This window comes from Taeniopygia guttata, chromosome 3, assembly GCF_048771995.1.
Source record: "Taeniopygia guttata chromosome 3, bTaeGut7.mat, whole genome shotgun sequence".
In the NCBI taxonomy this organism is placed as follows: Eukaryota; Metazoa; Chordata; class Aves; order Passeriformes; family Estrildidae; genus Taeniopygia; species Taeniopygia guttata.
In genome coordinates this window covers 16,701,349-16,719,416 of record NC_133027.1, presented here as the reverse complement: position 1 = coordinate 16,719,416, position 18,068 = coordinate 16,701,349, and positions in this window count along the sequence as shown.

The following is an 18,068-nucleotide window of genomic DNA, read 5'->3' as shown; positions in this document are numbered from 1 at the left end:
TGGAGAGGCTTGCATGCTCTCCCTAAACAGCATTTACTATTAGGATCTCTTGTCCTACCCATCATGGCCCCTCTTCTGGTGCTGCACCCTGCCTAAAGACAGGCACATTAAGATTACAGCCTTGATCTCTTTGGGCTTTTGAACCCCTTTTCCCCTAACGAGGCAGGCATTTCCTCATTTGGGAGAGAGCATGGTGGAAAACAAGGCTATACCTTCTGCTCCTAAAAGGTGTTGCCTTGTTTGAGAGCTGGTGGTCTCACACACTTGCTGAGGTTCAGTCCTGGGGTGCTGCATCTTGTGGAGGAGGAGGAGGATGCTCAGAGTCTTATGTTCTGTAGGCAGACGAATGGGAATTATTGTAACTCAGAAATATTGTCGTGAAGCACTAGGTGGAGGACTGTGGGGTGGGATGGGGGCTGTGGGCAACACCCTCCTGGGTGATAAACAGAGATCCTTGGAGCCATGGATGGACAGACAATAAACTATAGATCCTCACAGCTTCTGCTGGATGTCCAAAGCATAAGTGTGAGGTATCTGAGATTCCTGTGTTTGTATAACACTCTGTGTGTCTGGCAGAGCCTTGTTAAAGAAATGCCACTTTCTTTAGAAGTGCCAGCACAAGCTTCTGCTCATTTCCCATCAGGGCAGGGGGGTGGTGCCGTGTGGGGGGTGCACACAGCTCGCCTTTAACTATGGATGAGGAAAAATTTATAATGCCATGCATGTGTGATTTCCTAATCTGAGGGAGGAAACAATCAGAATGAACTCCCTGACAAGATTTATTACTGTGTTTGTTGCAGTTCAGAGGCTAGGCTAGTAAATCTGAGCACATTGATAAGGCAGTTTTAGCTGATATAATTTCTTTTGTATGTGTGCTGACATGTCTAGAGAAAGGGTTGCAGGTCTTTAATGGAAGGATGTGGTGAAATAATGTAGATTTATTTTCCTGGTAATGCACTGGATTCTGAAATAAATTGTCTATTTTTCATGATTTAGGACAGAATGGGAAAAAAGAAAGATGTGAGATACTGGTTAGAAAAATGCATCAATGTATAAATTAAAGTGAAGTATAAAAGAATGATGAGTTTATTTTGAAAAGTTTGGAAAAATTTTGGTTTCAAGGGTCAAAAAGGCAGGTAAGTGGTTTAGGACAAAAATAAGGGTCATTATAAAAATTATCTTTTTGTTAGCAGAGAAGTGGTAAATATTTTTAAAAAGTAGTTAAAAATATGACTGTAAGAATAGATGTACTGCTTAGCATTCAGCTGTTGAAATTGATTCCTGCTACTTGTACTGTATGAATACAGTGTTTAGCAGTAGCTTTTTCAATATTTATTCAGTTAGCCATGGGTTGTATTTGAAACGTATTTCTTCTGTTGTGTATTGTAAATGCACTCCTTGGACCCCCAACTGGAGAAAAGCTGAGCACTTTGAGGCCACACATCTCTCATCCCTTGGCAATCACTCCATTGTGTCCTTCAGTGAGCTCCTTAATGGTATCACAACAAGCTGCATATGGCTCTACAATAAAAGGAATTATTGTATTGGTGGAAAGCACTGGGCTATCAGAAATAGAGTCAGCCTAAGGCAGAAAATGACTGTACCATTTCATTTCCAAATACTTGCAAGTGATTTATTTTAAAGCAAAACAAAGGAATGCTATGTGTATTCACACTCAAATTATCAGAGGAAAAGGCCTAAGATATTACTAACCTTAGTTATTCCAGTAAAATGTCTTCCTTGCCAATAATAATATATTTTTTGATTATATTTGTTTTAAGAAATTTAAGATTTGTATTCTTAAGCACATTTTTAAAGGAAGCACTCTGGAGATTTTACAGAAGAAGCAGCTCAAGTAAACAGTCTGGTTTAGTGACCATAACCCTCCCATCTTATCTAACTGAAGCTCATCAAAGCCCAGACTGAGTTTCAGCAGCACTGCTTTAGCTTTTCGATGCTCTCCATGAGCATAAAGTGTAAATAAGAGTGGATTTTTATCGGTCATACACAGGCATAAAATATCTACTTGGACTTTCTGCTCATCTCCATTATCTACTGCCCTGGTTTGCTTCTCCCGCCGGAGTGGGTGCACTGAAGCTCCAGGGATGCACATTAAAACTGCATCCAGTGCTCGTGGCAAGCAGCCCCTGTGTGCAGAGTGCAAACCAGGCCAGCTCTTGGCAAGCCTCGGGTCCCGATCTCTCAATCTTCTCTATCAGCAGGTTGGCTGAAACGCATCTCTGCAATCTGATTTTCCTCCCATTGAAGTCTGCTCATGGGAGGCTGATTCACAGCCCATCTGTATTTCATCCTGACATCAGATGCAGATTAGAGGGACTCCTGGGCCTTGCTGCTCACAGTGGGCAGAGGTGCCCAATGACTCTGTTGGTGTTTGGGTCAGAAGCCTAATTTTAAGGGCTTGCTGGGATGAAAGAAGATATACTGTGATCATAAAGGTGGTGTCAGAGGGAGACCTGTCAGCCGTGGGTGTAGATCAATCTCTCTTTTGGATAAAGGAGCTGGTGGTAATAGCCCTGCAGTGTACATAACAGCACTCAACATTTATGGGCAAAGTAATCTGACTAGTGCTAAATGCTTCCAGGGAGGAAATAAGTGAGACAAAAATATCCCCCACCATTAGGAAATGCTCATCAATGAAAAGATTAAAGCAACATATAAATCTTAAAATGGCTTGAGGTACTTAATGTAGATGGGAAATGCATCTTAATAATGCAAGATTTGTCAGGTGTTTGAAAGATGAGAAGCCTAAGTAGCTGTGTTGGATGCAGTGGTCAGTCCATTTTACTGATGGTCCAAATAGTGTTATTGGTAGAAAATAGCCTTAAGCAAGAGACTAGATCTGTGAAAAAACCTCTTCCTAAATAAGATTTCTTCCCAAACCGAGGGAGTTCAGCTGGTGTTCTTGTATCAGGTAGTTTTGTAAAATTTCTTCTTATCAAGAGGTGATTTAGCCAAAACTATGAATATTGCTTTGGAGTTTTAGAATACTTATAATTTTTCAAGGCATAGGGGAGATGGGCATTATACACGTACTTTGTTATTTCAATTGATCTTGTAATTTTCCTGTCCCAAAGATGACGATAAATATTTTGTTGCAGCTATGAGACAGATGTATGCTGTGTATTTTCAAGTAAGTCAGATTAAGAACAGCCCTTTATCTAACCCTACAGCTTGTCCCTCAAAACCATCTCAATCAGTGGAATCAGAAGCTGCTTAGTCCAGCTGGGAGCACATTTCAAGACAATTCCTGTCATCTAGTCTTCCTCCTGTAGCTTTCTTTATTAGATTATTCCTTTATTGTTAGTTATACTCTGAACAGCACAAATCTGCTCACATATAGGCACTTTTTGATGGTGGATGGTGTTTTTGTGATTCATATTACTGTATTTGAAAGACTGTTCCTTGGACGGGTCCCATTTCGCAAAGGGCTTGCAGAGCTACAGGAAATACTCAGAATACACCTTCAGGAAAACCTTTTTCTTATAACCAGAGTTATTTCAAATTGACATTTTGGTAGTGTCCAAAACCCTAGTGACAGACCCTTTTTTGCAAGAGGCTATTGATTATATTGGCTGTAATCAATAGACAATCCTGGCCACAAGTGTGCAGTTCAAGGCTGTCTACCCTGCAGCTTTGGGCATTTCCAAACATTTCCACCCAGATCACAGGCATGAGCTGTGAAACCCACCCAGATATTCCTGCCTGGACTCTCCAGGGAGACAATGAGGGAATTCAGGGATGGTGATCTCAGACAGCCTGTCCGAGTTCAGGACGTGACTGGAGATTTGCTGGCCTCTTAGTTTTCCAGCCTCATCGCTCCATTTTAAAATGCACAACCCAACTCCTTTTTTATTTAGTAGAGTAGCTGAAACTTGCAGGTATTTAGCTGGAAAGAAGATTAAAGACACCTTAAAAGTTACTCTGGAAGGATGCTCTCATGTAGAGTGGACCCTACAGCCATGTAGTATAGACCCTGCTCACATGAGCCTGAGAATCCCAGAAGGACCCCAGAAAGACAAGAACCAAAGGCATCCGTCCCTGTCTAAGACTTCCTGTAATCCTTTGTTAAACTTGGCATAAACAGCTTGCCTGAGACTCATAGGAATTCTGTGAGAGATGAAAAAACAACACTCAAAACTCCAGGCAAACCATTCTTCCCCAAACCACTACTATTGATTGATGAGCTTTTCCTTTTCCTCCCCTCACATGTATAGATATTTCACTTGCCTGTACAATGAAATATCTCCCTTGAAATCACAGCATCAACCTGTGCTGATCACTAGAGCATCCCACAGGCTGCTGGGAATGCTGTGTGATTGTTCTCCTTATTTGACTCTGGTGTTGATGACTCCCATGATTGCTGGAGCACAAAAATGTCAGCCACTGAATCTCTGCAGTGGATTTTGCCAGTGATGACCCTTTGAAAAGCTGATGACCAGAAACAGGAGATATGAGGTGACTATCTGGGTTTGGGGGTATGAAAGGCTTTTCTATCACACAGTGTTTTGGAAATGTCAGCTGTAATTGAAACTTAATCTTCCAACAAGTTTCATCTGGCTGTTATTTGCAGACAATGTGAATGTTGCATTTTAATAAATGGCATCTAAACTAAAAGGTTCTGTTGATTTAGTCTATTTTTTTTCCCCCAAAAGGATACTGACAGCTGGGGTGTGGGTCCTAGATTAATTTAATTTTCACAAATCAGATACTTCGTCTTCCCCAAATATAATTTTTAAAAAGTAGTCTAGGTAGCAAAACTCCAACATCCCAAAACTTTGACCTGCTGTACCAGGACAAGTAATACTGATTCCATTTGGGAACCGGAGAGCTGAAGAGTAGGAGCAAAAAAAGAAATCTAAACTTGTATCTGCAGCTAGCTGGTAGATATTGCCCAAAAGCAAGGAGCAAGCAGATTTAGTCAATGTAATCAGAATTTATGCAGCACCTAAATGCATAGAAGAAATAAGAAAAATTTATTATAATTAAGAAATATATTCTTATATAAGATATAAATTTTGCAAAGGCAGTAGAACATGAAAAGTTGCAGAGGAAGTTAATCAGAAATATGAAACTGTTTCTATAGCAGAAAATATTGAGTAGACTAAACTTTCAAGATCAAGAAGAGATGACTGGGGGGTGATGTCTGATGTTTAGAACAGGTGAATAAAGGATAATTATTCACTATAATTTATAATAGAGTATCATCAGAATATAAGGCATTGTTAGCAGAAAATTTCACACAAGAAGAAGGAAGAAATGTATATGACTGAATCATGGAAGTTGTGAATAAATATTGCAGTGGCAATAGGAAAAGAGAGGCTGGAAGATACATTTGGTTGTGTCAGTCAAGCACAAAAGTCAAGTGTAGCCCCCAGTGCAAGTATTCTCCAAAATGTTGGTTACTGTATGATCTGGAACAGTGGGAATAGTGCATGCTTCACACATTTCTTACACCTTCTCCTTGCCACCTGTTGATATTCAGTATCAGAAACTTGTGTGGCAGCTCTGCAAATAATAGTAGTAGTAGTAGTAGTAGTAGTAGTAATAATAATAATAATAATAATAATAATAATAATAATAATAATAATAATAATATCTGACTTTGACTGTTTTTTGAGTGGCATTCAAGGATGAGCTCCTCCTGCTGTCTTGGCATGGATCCCCTCACTCTGAACCCCATTCAAGCCTTGGACAAACCTGTCCATCAGCTTCCCAGAATTTTCTGTACTCATCTTTGGCCTCAGCATAGAACTTCTTGGGTGACTAATGCCATTTGCTCAGGGTTGAATAGATGTGCCAGTTCTCAGAAGCAGGTCACCTCAAAAGATTTTGTGATCCAGGGTGGGAGAAAGAGCCGCTTGATGTTTCCCCAGAGCAGCCTAAATAGACGAGACAGTGTCGTTGGACTGCAGTCAGATTTGGGGTGGTGACAGATACTGATCTTAATGTTACAGTCTAGCACTTGAGAGATTCCTCCAGGGACCTCACCTGTGGGGAAGTTACATGCCATAGTACCTACACCAGTACTTTAGGCTGCTCTGACTGCTGGGTGTCGTGATGTAATCCAGCAGGCAGCTAAGCACTACACAGCTGCTCCTCCACTCCCTCCACCCTCCCCGCAGTGGAGTGGAGGAGAGAACTGGGAAAAAAAAGTCAAATTCATGGGTTGAGATAAAAGACAGTTTAATAGGACAGAAACAGAAGGGAAAATAACAGCATTAATAACAATGATATAAGAATTAGAGTATACAAAACAAGTGATGCACAATGCATTGCTCACCACCCACCCCCTGATGCCAAGCCAGATCCTGAGCAGTGGCCCCTGGCTAGGTTTCCCCCAAATTTATATGCTGAGCATGAAGCCATATGGTCTGGAATATCCCTTTGGCCGCTTTAGGTCAGCTGTCCCAGCAGTGTCCCCTCACAGCTTTTTGTGTACCTCATCGTACTTGCTGGTGGGATGGGGTGAGAACCTGAAAGGTCCCAGATTTAGTGTAAACAGTGCTTAGCAACAACTAAAACACCAGTGTGCTGATAATAATCAACATTATTCACATCCCAAATCCAAAACACAGCACTATATTTGCTACTAGGAATAATACTAACTCTATGCTAGCTGAAATCAGAGCAATATTCACCCCTTATTCTATACCATTTATGTCATGCCGGTCCCACATTTTTCAATAGATCCCAAGTAACCACCATTGATGTATAAACACAGGTATCATTCCCTTAGTCTATCTGCCATCTCCCTAACAAGTCCACTGACTTCATTTAGTCCATGAGTTTGAGTAGGCTCATGAATAGTTCACGAGTCCAGTTTCATCTGTCACTCTGTTGGGGCTGGAGAGGTGCTGTGTGGTGTTGGATTTTTGCCTGCTGAAGTCAGTTCTCATTCCATGACTGCTGTGCTTGCTCAGTTCTATCTGGGTACTTTGTCCAGTTCCATCAAAGTTTGTTCCTTGTTAATCTGGGTGACTCCTACTGTAATACCCTTGATGTGGCATGTAGCCCCCTCAGCAGTGGTGACATGAGTGTTATATGGCAATTAACATCATACAATCCAAATCACTGGCTGTCCTCACACAGAACCAGATCCCCTGGAACAAAACTTTGGACTTCCCTATCCTCCCACATTACCCACCAAGTGCACCAAGGTCCTCAAGCAAAAGCAATCCCATGGATGCGGTTGTCACTGTCTGTTGCAGGAATAAATCCAATTATTTTCCCCAGAAGCTTTTGTGTGCACTACAGGGACTTTATCCCCCCTCTACACTGTGTAAGAGTTTTCCTTGAGCACAGCTGGCCCAGCTGGCAGATCTCTAGTGCTGACTGTCCAGGTGGCCTTCGCTAAATGTGTATCCCATTGTTTGAAGGTCCCACCACCCATTTCTCTCAGTGTTGGCTTTAAGTCTCCTGTGGTTTTGATTTTCACAGATAAGGATGTGATAAACCCACATATCCTTCAACCTAGATGTCTGTGAGGTTTTTTTGGAAATGAGTCCCCTTGTCTGGCTCAATTCTTTCTGGGATGCCATATTGCCATAAGACTTGTTTTCCAAGGCTCAGGACAGTGTTCCAGGAGGTGGCATGGGACACAGAATAGGTTTCCAGTTATTCAGTGGAATAAGCACATGGTACTTGCTTTGGTGGATTTGTGGGAGAGTAATAGAGACAATCTGCCATAGAATATCCTGAGTATCTACACTTGACACTATTCCTGACAAAACTGGTTCCCTTTGGAGACAGGTGTCATGAGCTCAGATGAGGAGCAGCCTGGAAAACACATTACTTGAGCCTTGGTGTTAGGCCCCCTTTGAGGAGGAAGGGAGCTTTACTGTTAACATGCTTTGATTGTGGCTTCATCTGAACAGATAGTTTGATGGACCAGAGACTGTTCTTTTGTATTGAAGACAATTGGTGCAGCACAGCTTGCATTCATACATTTATATTCCCTTACTCTCCAAACTGTGAGAGCTGCACCTTGGCATGGCCCATGCCACCCCCAGGCCACGCCTGGGTGGTGTCTTAGAAAGTTCTGAGCCCTAAGGCTGTGCCAGGGGAACCACAGTGAGAATGTGATGGTGAGACACACTCGGGCCCCATGCAGTGTGTGGTGTTACTCAGCTGCCCTTACAGACTCCCCTGTTGAAGGGAGGTGGCCCCAGCTGCCCTCGTCAGCCCAGAGGAGTAACTTGGAGCTGAGCCCTGTTGAGGCTGTGTGCCCTCCACCCTCCTGGCCGTGGCACCTCCTGGGTGGTCTCTCCACCTGCAGGACTATGACATGGCAGGACAGAGTTCCCTGTCCAGTGCAGGGCTGCCTGTACTCCCCCATCTTTAGCAGCCCTCACTCTTCTCCACTGATTCCAGAAGAAAACCCCAGAGAGGTGTATCAGGCTGCCTGAACTGCCTTCTTCCCCCTCCTCTCCCAGGCCAGATGCCTAAAATTGCACTGCAGCTTTGCCTAAATTACTCACCTAAATGAAACTGACTGGAGCCTGTCCAACATGTCTGTTCTAATGGGTGGTTTTATTGCCTCAGCCTCAATTGTTTTGGAATGTGCTTTGTTTATAGCAATAATTGATCATGCTTTGTTACAAGTGAATTAGTGGCAGCTGGAAGATCTAAGCTCTAATTTTCCTTCAAACCGGGAAAAATTTTATACCATCCATTGCTCATGTATAAGAAAACCCCTTTTCTTTTTTTCCTTTTACCCCTCTAGTTTTGGAAATAAAATTACAGTGTACAACCCACAATGGGAGTCTATCATAATCTAGGGTGAGTTTGCTGCTCAGGACAAGTCTGTTATTGGTCTTTTTGATTTAAAAAGATTATTTGATGGTTTTTCATTAGCCAGAGTCTAACAAAATACTTTACAGATATTGCTCCAGCATAATAGAGCTTTCACAAGGCAGCTAAAGGGAAATATTCCCAGATGCTTCAAGGAGAAGGTTTGGTGCTCATTATTACTAGCAAGGGCAATTTTGTTTGCACAAAGAATTGGCTGGTGAGGGGACCATGAGGCACGATCTGCAGCAAGTGTATCCAGTTGAGCTCATCAAGGCCTGCAGGATAGTTAAAGTTTCTGCGAGATGAATGAAAACCTTTGAATAACAAACCCCCTAGAATAGAGTATTTTGGAACTGTCTTCCAATTTAACAGTCACAGAAAGCAAAGTGAACAGTCCAGCTAAATAATGAGACTTCAGGCTGTGTTCAGACCTGCCACAGTTCTCCAGTTACCCCAGTTTTAAGCACTTAACAGTAGCCCTTGGTGAAGCACACCTCTCAGTTCTGGCTATCTATATGGTAATGGAAAGAGTTGTCACTTTCTGAGATTGTCTGTGTCTTGGGAGAGCTGAGTTGTGCTGTGGAGTTCTTGGTTTCCCTACACTTATTCCCCACTGATGCAGGTGGGCTAAGTCTGAGTATCCCTATGGGCTTGAAGGAAGATATTTTGCTTTCCTACCTGCATTAATTAGCCTGCCTTAAAAAGCTTAAATAAAGGTATTGGCTATAAAAATGTGATCAGAAAATTAAAGTAGATTCAAAAGGCTTGAACAAAGACAACATGGTTTAAATGACAGATGGTTTTTAGAATATTGGCTGAGGTTTCCAGTAATGAGGGATAGTGACTTTAATTTAGGGAGGCTCAGCTACAGATCTGATTTTAGGTCTGTAGCATCTAAACTGATTCCTGCTAAGTAGTCATAAAAACCATGTTTCTCTGGGCTGGAGCAGGAAACAACCAGAAGCCAATGACAACATAAACAAACCCCCAGATTCCATAAGATATAGGGAATGAGCAGGTGTCACATATTTCCTTATCTTCAATGCCTTTGCTTTGAATGTTTCTCAGCAAAAATGCCTAAAAACTCTTGAAGACTCTTACTGTGTTATATGTTATGTCAAGATAGGAATGCTGCTGTGGTCTTCTTTGCTTGAAGGAAAATATTAGAAAAATGTTCTGGTGGCCGGTACTGTGAGTTTGAAAACATTGTGTTGATTGATTTGACATCTTGAACTTACACTCTCATTATATTTTTGTTTGCAGCAACAGGTCCTGGTGGAGAGTTACTCCTTAAAGCAGTGGGTTCAAATGCATCCACCTGGCTTATTGACATCGGTCTTTTAACTTTAGAGATGTACTTCCCTGGCAGAGTCCTCTAGCTGTTTGTCTGTTCTCCTTGGACCTCCCCCAGAAACTCAAGCTGTCATTTTAGACACCTATACAAGTATTTCTAAGCTTCAAAAAGCCTGAGCTTTTGTGCATCTCTTGGCTGCTGCCCAAGCCAAATGTCACTGCCTGTCCCGTTGATGTGAGAAGAGCGCTGACAATTTGCGACAGTTCGTGCCTAACCCTGTGCACTAAGCTCTTTAAAATATAGAGCTTTTATTGTTTGCTAACCTTTTAAAAATAACTTGACTTAGAAGCCTGAGAGACAAGATCACCTTGAAAATGGGTGCTTAGTTATAAATCCAAAACTAACCCAAAATTTCTGTCTTGTGTGGTTGAAAGATATTGATTGCTCTGACCCAGTTCCTGAAGATATGGCCAAGTGCTCTTTTAAGAGTTGATCACAGCTGTGAAAAAGTTTAGTGCACATCCTTGGATATTTGTACAGCTGATTGAAGGATTTAAACTCAGGCATCTAATGCCAGACAAGGAAAGAAAGGGCTCTACAGAAGGTCTGCTGGAGCCCCACAGTTTGTCTCTTGTTCTGAATCATAGAATCAAAGAACATCCAGAGTTGGAAGGGACTCACAAGGATAATCAAAGTCCCAACTCCTGGCCTTGCAAAGGACAGTCCCAGAGTCACACCATGTGCCTCAGAGCATTGTCCAAATGCTTTTTGAAGTCTGGAAGGCTGAGTGCTTTGACCACTTCACCGAGGGCACTGTTTCTGGGCTCTCTTGGGAAGAAGTTATTGGTCTTCCTCCCACCAGTAACCATGGAGAGCCCATCTTGTGAATGGAGCAGGCAGTGCTGGATTGTCCTGCTTGGTCCTGAGGCATTTATGTTCTTGGTTGCCCTCTAAATGGGTTTCTTCCTTTCTTTTGCAGTTGGGATGAAACCAAATAAAGGCAGCAGTGCTCTAACTGAAAAATTGAAGGCTAGGGCTGATTTTGAAAAATGAGTTCTTTGCATTTTTTAATAGACCTCTTTTTATTCAAGTTTAATGAAGGCAAAAGAAAGAGTTCTGAAAAATGCAGCCAACCATGACAAAATGTATAAAGCCCTAGAGAAGCCATGCCTGCATGTTGGAATCCAACTCTGTAGCAGTTTATAAAAAAGCAAGAGGAAAGGAGGCAATTTTATCACTATTGACAGGTCAGAGAGACACACAGAACAGGTTTAATTCCTTCAGAGCAGATGCTGAGGTTTTGAAGCCATATCTTTAGTTAATTAAAATTTTTCTTGCTGTTATCTCTGTCTCCACTTCTACCAGGCAGCACAGTCATGTTGCCAGGTTTGGCTGCATTTGACTGTCTCTGCCAGCACTGCTCACACTCACTGCTGCTGCTGAGGGTATCCTGCTGGGCAGGATGAGTGGAAAAGTATTTGCAGCTCTGGGCTCTCCAAGAGGCAATGTTTAGAGCTGGGGTTCCCCCTCATTCCTGCCTCTGTCATGGCATGCAGAAGGGTCTGCTTTCCTGTTTCTGGGCAAGCCTTTGCTGACCTGAGTTTTGTCTGGCCAGAAGAAATTGCACGATAATACCTGGCTCTGAAACTTGTAGCCCTCCCTGAGGTGAAAGAAGCGTGTTGCACATGTGAGCACCTGCATGAAGATGTTAGAATTCTGCTTCTGTTTTGTTGACATCTAGTATTAAACCCAAGGCTGAATAGATGAGCTTGGTCTCTCCTAAACTGAGGTGCTCAATTCACAGATCATTGTGTCCTACTGCACCAAACATCTGTGCAGATATGTGATACATGTGAAAAGTCCCTGGAGTATGTATCTCAAATACAATTTGTCTCCTAAGCAGAGAGACAACCAGTCAACTTCCCAGACAGCTTGCTTTGGGAAAGCTGTGCTGCTGCTAACATGGTTAGCAGCAAAAGGTTTCTAGCAGAACACTTAAGCATGTGCTTCATTTTAAAACCACGGGCTGTCCTGAAGACCCCTTGGCCACATGGGCTGGGGTGGGTTTGCTGACTTGTTCTTCTTTCCTGCATGTACTCTCTTTCCCCATGTGAAATTTTTTCCCATGCTGTGGGTCTTGGGGTGATGTCACATTTGCACAGATTTCTGGCTCTGCATCCCACCCCATCCTTGCAACAAACCCTGTGGCATGGTGCAAATATTGTTCATTGCTTGAGGGGCACAAGCGAGAGTGTTGCTCTGTTTCAGTGGCTGCAGGGATCCCCCCTGCACATGTGGGACATATTTAGAGCTCAGGGGGGACAGCTCAAGCACATGCCCCTCACCACAGGCAGGATGCTGCAGTGAAGCAGCCAGAGAGGTTCCTGGGCAGCCTGCATGAACACGTTTCAGTTTAATGCTCATTGGCATTAAGCCTGTGAACCTGAGGTCTGGATACAGATTCCTGTCTTGGCACTTGTCAGACAACTTTTAGATAGAGGTGTAAGTGTCCCTTTACAACACACACATTTTGGAGCATTTTCCTGGCTCACGTCAGGCTCCCCTTGTGACTAGGACGGCATATTTGCTTAAAGTCTTATTTGAAAAGTTATCTTCATAAGGAAATGTAGGATTTCCTCTATTCCTGAGTGCATTTCTCATGGAGTAACAGCATTGTTTATCCATCTTATGCTCCATTTCCCACCATGATCTTATCAAGTTTCAAGTGGGAGGGAAAGGAAGCAGTCAAACGCAGCAGCACAGCCATACAACCAATACAACCCTGCAGCAACACAAGCTCATTTTGAAAAATATTGTGGCTCCTGGCAGGATTTTGACTATTGATAGCATTGTACAACAAGTTGCAAGTTGGAGACTTCTAAACGTGGCTTTGCTTCCAAAGGGACCCTTCTTGTTCACATGCCCTGAATGATCATCACCGAGTTGTTCTGCTTGTACAGACATTCCTGGAAATTGTGGTTTGTGCCTTTACCAGAATTTTGTTTCAACATGAAATCAGAGCTGAAAGTAGTGAACAATAATCAGAGTGTGACTGGGTTGTTCCATCTACAGGATGGATTATTGAATCATAGCTCTGGGGCACTTCTGGTTTGCTCTGTGAGAGATTCTTGAATTGGTGCTTTGAGGTTTTCTAGGGTAAAAATTAGGAAGAGCAAAATTTACCAGGTATTTATTGTCTAAATAAAAGGAAATGAGCAAGCAGAAAGTGAAAGCTGATTTCCAAACTTTAAAAAGAAACCAACAAAATTTTGCCTCAAACTGTGTTTAAAAAAAGAGTGTCAAGTTCAAGCCTTCTTTAGTGAAGTCAGTTCCCATAGAAGCCCCTTAAGGCTTCATTGCAGAAGGTATGGTTTTGCCAATGATTTTTTTTTGTAGGTGACATCATGCTAGCCATGGATATTGCCTTTAAAGCAAATACCTCTCTGCATATAGTTTGATGCTATTACTGAGCTCATGATACATGTATGTATGCATATATTTTGTATTCCCATTCATCCTAAAGATATAAATCAATGGTCTTACAATTTCCTGCCTCATTTGAATTATTAGCAGGTACTTCTTTTGCTGTTAACTGCTATCCTTTCAGGGTAGACACTAGGAAAATATTTTTTATTAATATAACACTTCATTTTGGCTTATCTAACACCTAAGAGCAACTAAGGGTAATCTGTTTTGCTGGAGATGCTAGCTGCTGGTAACCTGTGGTCCTAAGAGATGAATTTTAATTTATACTTAGCCCGTTGTAAAATAGAATCTTTCTCTGAGTAGCAAAATAATGTATTTTTCTATTAAGTTGGAGTTGTTTGGACACAGGGCTGGTTTTCAGTACTCTCTATGTATACATCCCTACTAGTAAAGAGAAGAGAGTCAAAGACTGATCTTTGTGTTGGAGGCCAAGGGGAGCAAACAGGTTCATGTTCATTCTGTTCCCTCCAGAGCAGACTGGCTGCATCTACACTTAACAGCTCTGGCTCTTCCCTGAGCCCCCTATAAAACTATGATTTTTACTGTATTTTTCTACTTTCACTTCTCTAAAGGAAAATAAGTGAAGTGTTGCAGCCCACCACAGCAGTGGGTTTTCCCCATCATCCTGGTGGTGTGTTTTGCTGCTACTTAGCACAAGGACGTGTGATGTTGCAAAGCCATCCATAGTTCTGGAGACGTGGTGGTGTAGAGGGAGCCAAACATGGGGCTCTTTCTCAAATCAGTCACACAAATAGTCACACTGGGGAAAAGTCCTGCAAAGAACCATCTCAGCACAAATGTCCAAACCCTGCTTTGCAGACAGCTGGTGGGGAAGGTTCAGGGCAAAGTGAGAAATCACCTGACTGAAGCAGTGCTTATGGTCAGGGGCTTAGTGCTGGGCTTTCCCCCCTGTCTCCCTTACTTGGGACGTAAATATATTCTGTGTGACAAGCACTTGCTATCGGCAGCCTTTAGTAGGAGTGAAGGCTGGGGAGGGTTGGAGGGCTGCAATTTTCCCCTCCCCAGCAGCACCACTGCTTGCTGCTTGCTGCAGCCCTGCCCATGCTATGTGATCTGTGGCACAGATGATTGCTTGGAGGATGGCAGCTCAGGGGTGGCTGGCTAGGAATGAAAGGAGCCACCCTAAAGCCATGTCAGAGCCTGGCAAGACTACCTCAATGGGTTTTTCTGCCCAGCTTTTAGGAGTCATAGGATGCACCTTATCTCCAGCCCCAGCCGCAGTGGGCTCTAGGTGAGCCTGATGTGAAGAAAGGCTGTTTTCTCCTTTCTTAGGCTGGGGAGAGAGGACTGCCCAGGCAGCAGCAGTATGCATCTGTGAGGTTCTGAGTTTGCTGTGGGAGCTGGGTTAAAAAAATCTTCTGGATACCATTTTCCACTGATGGTCAAACAGATGCTGGAAAAGCACTGCAAGCACTAGGATGCAATGTGGCTGAATGCTGCTGGTGGAATGACAGAGCTGTATATAGAAAACTGTTATTTTTGCAGATATTGTGGCTTGTGTTTTGTCTCCATCATCTGAGGAAGCAGCTCCTGGAATGCCAATAAAACTGTGGAGTTAATTTTAATTACTGACAACTGCAGCTTGGGTTGCTATGGAAACACAAAGAACTGCCACTTCTACAAGTTCGGTCTGTAACTTGCTGTCTGGAAATATCATATGGGATCTGATTCCTCTTTTCTGTCTATCAGTAGCAAAAAAAGCATGGCCACTGTATCAGCCCAGTTTAAAGAATGCACAATCAGTTTAGGTAAGAATCAAACCCCCACATTTCTCTGTGGTTCTAAAATAAAATTGGTATGTTCCTAGTTTCCTAATAACTTGAAAAACAGTCCCCAGTCAGTTGATGAAGGAAACTAGAGCACAAAATAATTGATATTAGAGTTGAAAAACAGCTATTAGGTCACACAGTCTCCATACAAAATTCTTATGTTCCTGTTCCTATGCTATTTTTTCCTACTACTTTTCACTGTCTAATTAAAAATGCAGCTGCATTTGTAATAAAACCTCCTTCAGCTTTCATTTCAGGGCCAGAATATTATACCTAAATCACGAGTTACTGGACAAAGAAGGTTATTTCCACTCTGAGCTTTTCAGTTTGCTGTTGTTTTCTTAGCCTGAAGTGTCTCATTTTACTCCCTGCCTTTTTCCTGGGAGTAGCTTTGAAAAGTATACTTTGTACCTGTATACTTTGTCTTCCTAAAAACTACAGAAAAACCTTGCTTATTTTTTGCATCTACTTCACTAAGAATATGGTATGTTGAACTGAGGCCTGGAGTCAGTGCTATAACTTATTGAAATAAGTGGAGTTAAACCCATTAACTCCTGGGATTCCTTTCCCTCTAGTTGTGACTTACATTATAAATTATGCAAAGTGTCTCAGTTGCTGCAGGTCCTAGAGGAGTGGGACTCTCCTCACACGACTCAAAGATCTCTCTTTGCAGAACAGGTTTGTTAAAAGCAAATACTGATGTACTTTTACAAAAGGAATATTGAGTGGGATTAGAGTTCTGCCTTCACCTTCCTCACAGTAGATATGTTACAGATTTCTGTGGTGTAATTTTGTATCCCTGCTCCATGGTACTTGAATACAATTCCCACTGGTTTCAGGTAATTGTCCCATTTTGATGGCAAGAACACACTGTCCCCTTTGGGGAGGCAGCCATCCCCTTTCCCAGAGGCTGCCCCAGCAACAGGATTACCCTGACCAGCTGCTTCCCTGTCCAGTGTCTCCAATCCCTCCAACCACACTCAGCTGTGAGTGCCTTGTGTCTAAACCTTGTGTCCGCCTTCATCTTGTGGACTTTCTCCTAAACCACCCATCTCAGGAGTTCACTTGCCTCAGACTCTATGGGACAAAGAGAGAGCAGGTATGCCCAGGCTTGGACCTTGAAAGCCTGAGCTGCCCTACAGAAATGTTTTCCTCTCTGTTGACTTTGTAGGGAGCTCGGGCTAGTGAATCTCAGGACTCACAGTTAAACTGTTTGGACTCACCCAGGGCATTTTGACCAAAATGACACAGGGATCCCTCCTAAGAGCAGCTCAGACAGTAGATCTGAGCAGGCCTGGTTTCTCCTGGGGACAGCCTCAGGCAGCTTGTCTTAGGTTACAAATGCAAGATGTGGCCAGGGGTGTGTATTCCATTGCCATCTGTTAGAACCAGGTGGGGCTCTTTTCTTTATCTCTTCCATGACCCATCCTCCCTCTGGGGAGATATCTTCTGTTAATGGGCCATGGAGTCTCACTGCATGACTGATAAAATTACATCACCCCATGGTGAGATGCTCCGCCAAGGGGGAGGAGCCAAACATTTCTACTGGATATAATTGGAGACTTGGAACACCACAGGCAGCCTTTTCCCACTGGATTCCCAGAGGAGCAGTTTTTTCCCACAGGATTTCGAGAGGAAGTCCAGGCCCATCTACTCCAGCACTGGACCTTCAGATGAAAACTAAACCATTCTACAGGATCACCGCTCCAACAGAACCACATCTGCCACTCCAGGAGGACTTCAGCCATCATTTAATTAGGCTGCTGTCAACACCCTGACCAACAGGGTGTCAGGTTGTATTCTGACTCTGTTAATATTGCTTTATATTACTTCATTTTAATTTTTCCTAATGAAGAACTGTTATTCCTACTCCCATATCTTTGCCTGAGAACCCTTAAATTTCAAAAGTATAATTCAGAGGGAGGGAGTTTACATTTTCCATTTCAAGAGAAGCTCCTGCCTTCCTTAGCAAACACCTGTCTTTTCAAGCCAAGACACAGCGTCATTGGCTTCCACTGGGAACAGGACACATTTTCCCACATCTTCGCCCCAGTCATGCCAGCATGCTACTATGCTTTTCCTTATGACATATGGGACTTCCTGGATGTCAATGCTCCAACCTTTCCCCTCCAAAAAGTTGTAAAACCATTTGCTGCTACCCTAAGTAGGGTATCTAAAAATTATGAGGAACTGGACTTACCCTAAAAAACTTCTTCATTCTCTGATTATGTTCCAGCTAAGTCTTTTGCTTTAAAAATTGGAGGATGTATAACTGATGCTCTGGACAGAAGCTTTGGAAGTCTCTGAAGCACAAGGGAAGGGGCCTGTGTTTGAGTGCAGGGAAAGTCAGACACAGGATCTCAGTGGCTATCTTAAATGAGAGAGAATAATTCCTCTTATGTTTTACAGTATGTAGTGCTTTGAACTGGAGATTTAGGAGAATGCAAGAAGGTTAATTAATGCTCAGCTCTATCTAGAACTTTCCTCCAGTTTGTCAAACTAGACAGAAAGTTTTAATAAATGAAAATAGTGGGTCTGACACATCTCTACTGCTATACTTGGAGAATGGATAAAGAGCACAGACTGTGTGGCAGCTTTTGTGAAAAGCGTTCAAATGGCTGACAACTCACATCTGAGCTGATGAATGACTCAAAAAAGAGCTTAGCTCTCAATCTTAGTGTTGGCAC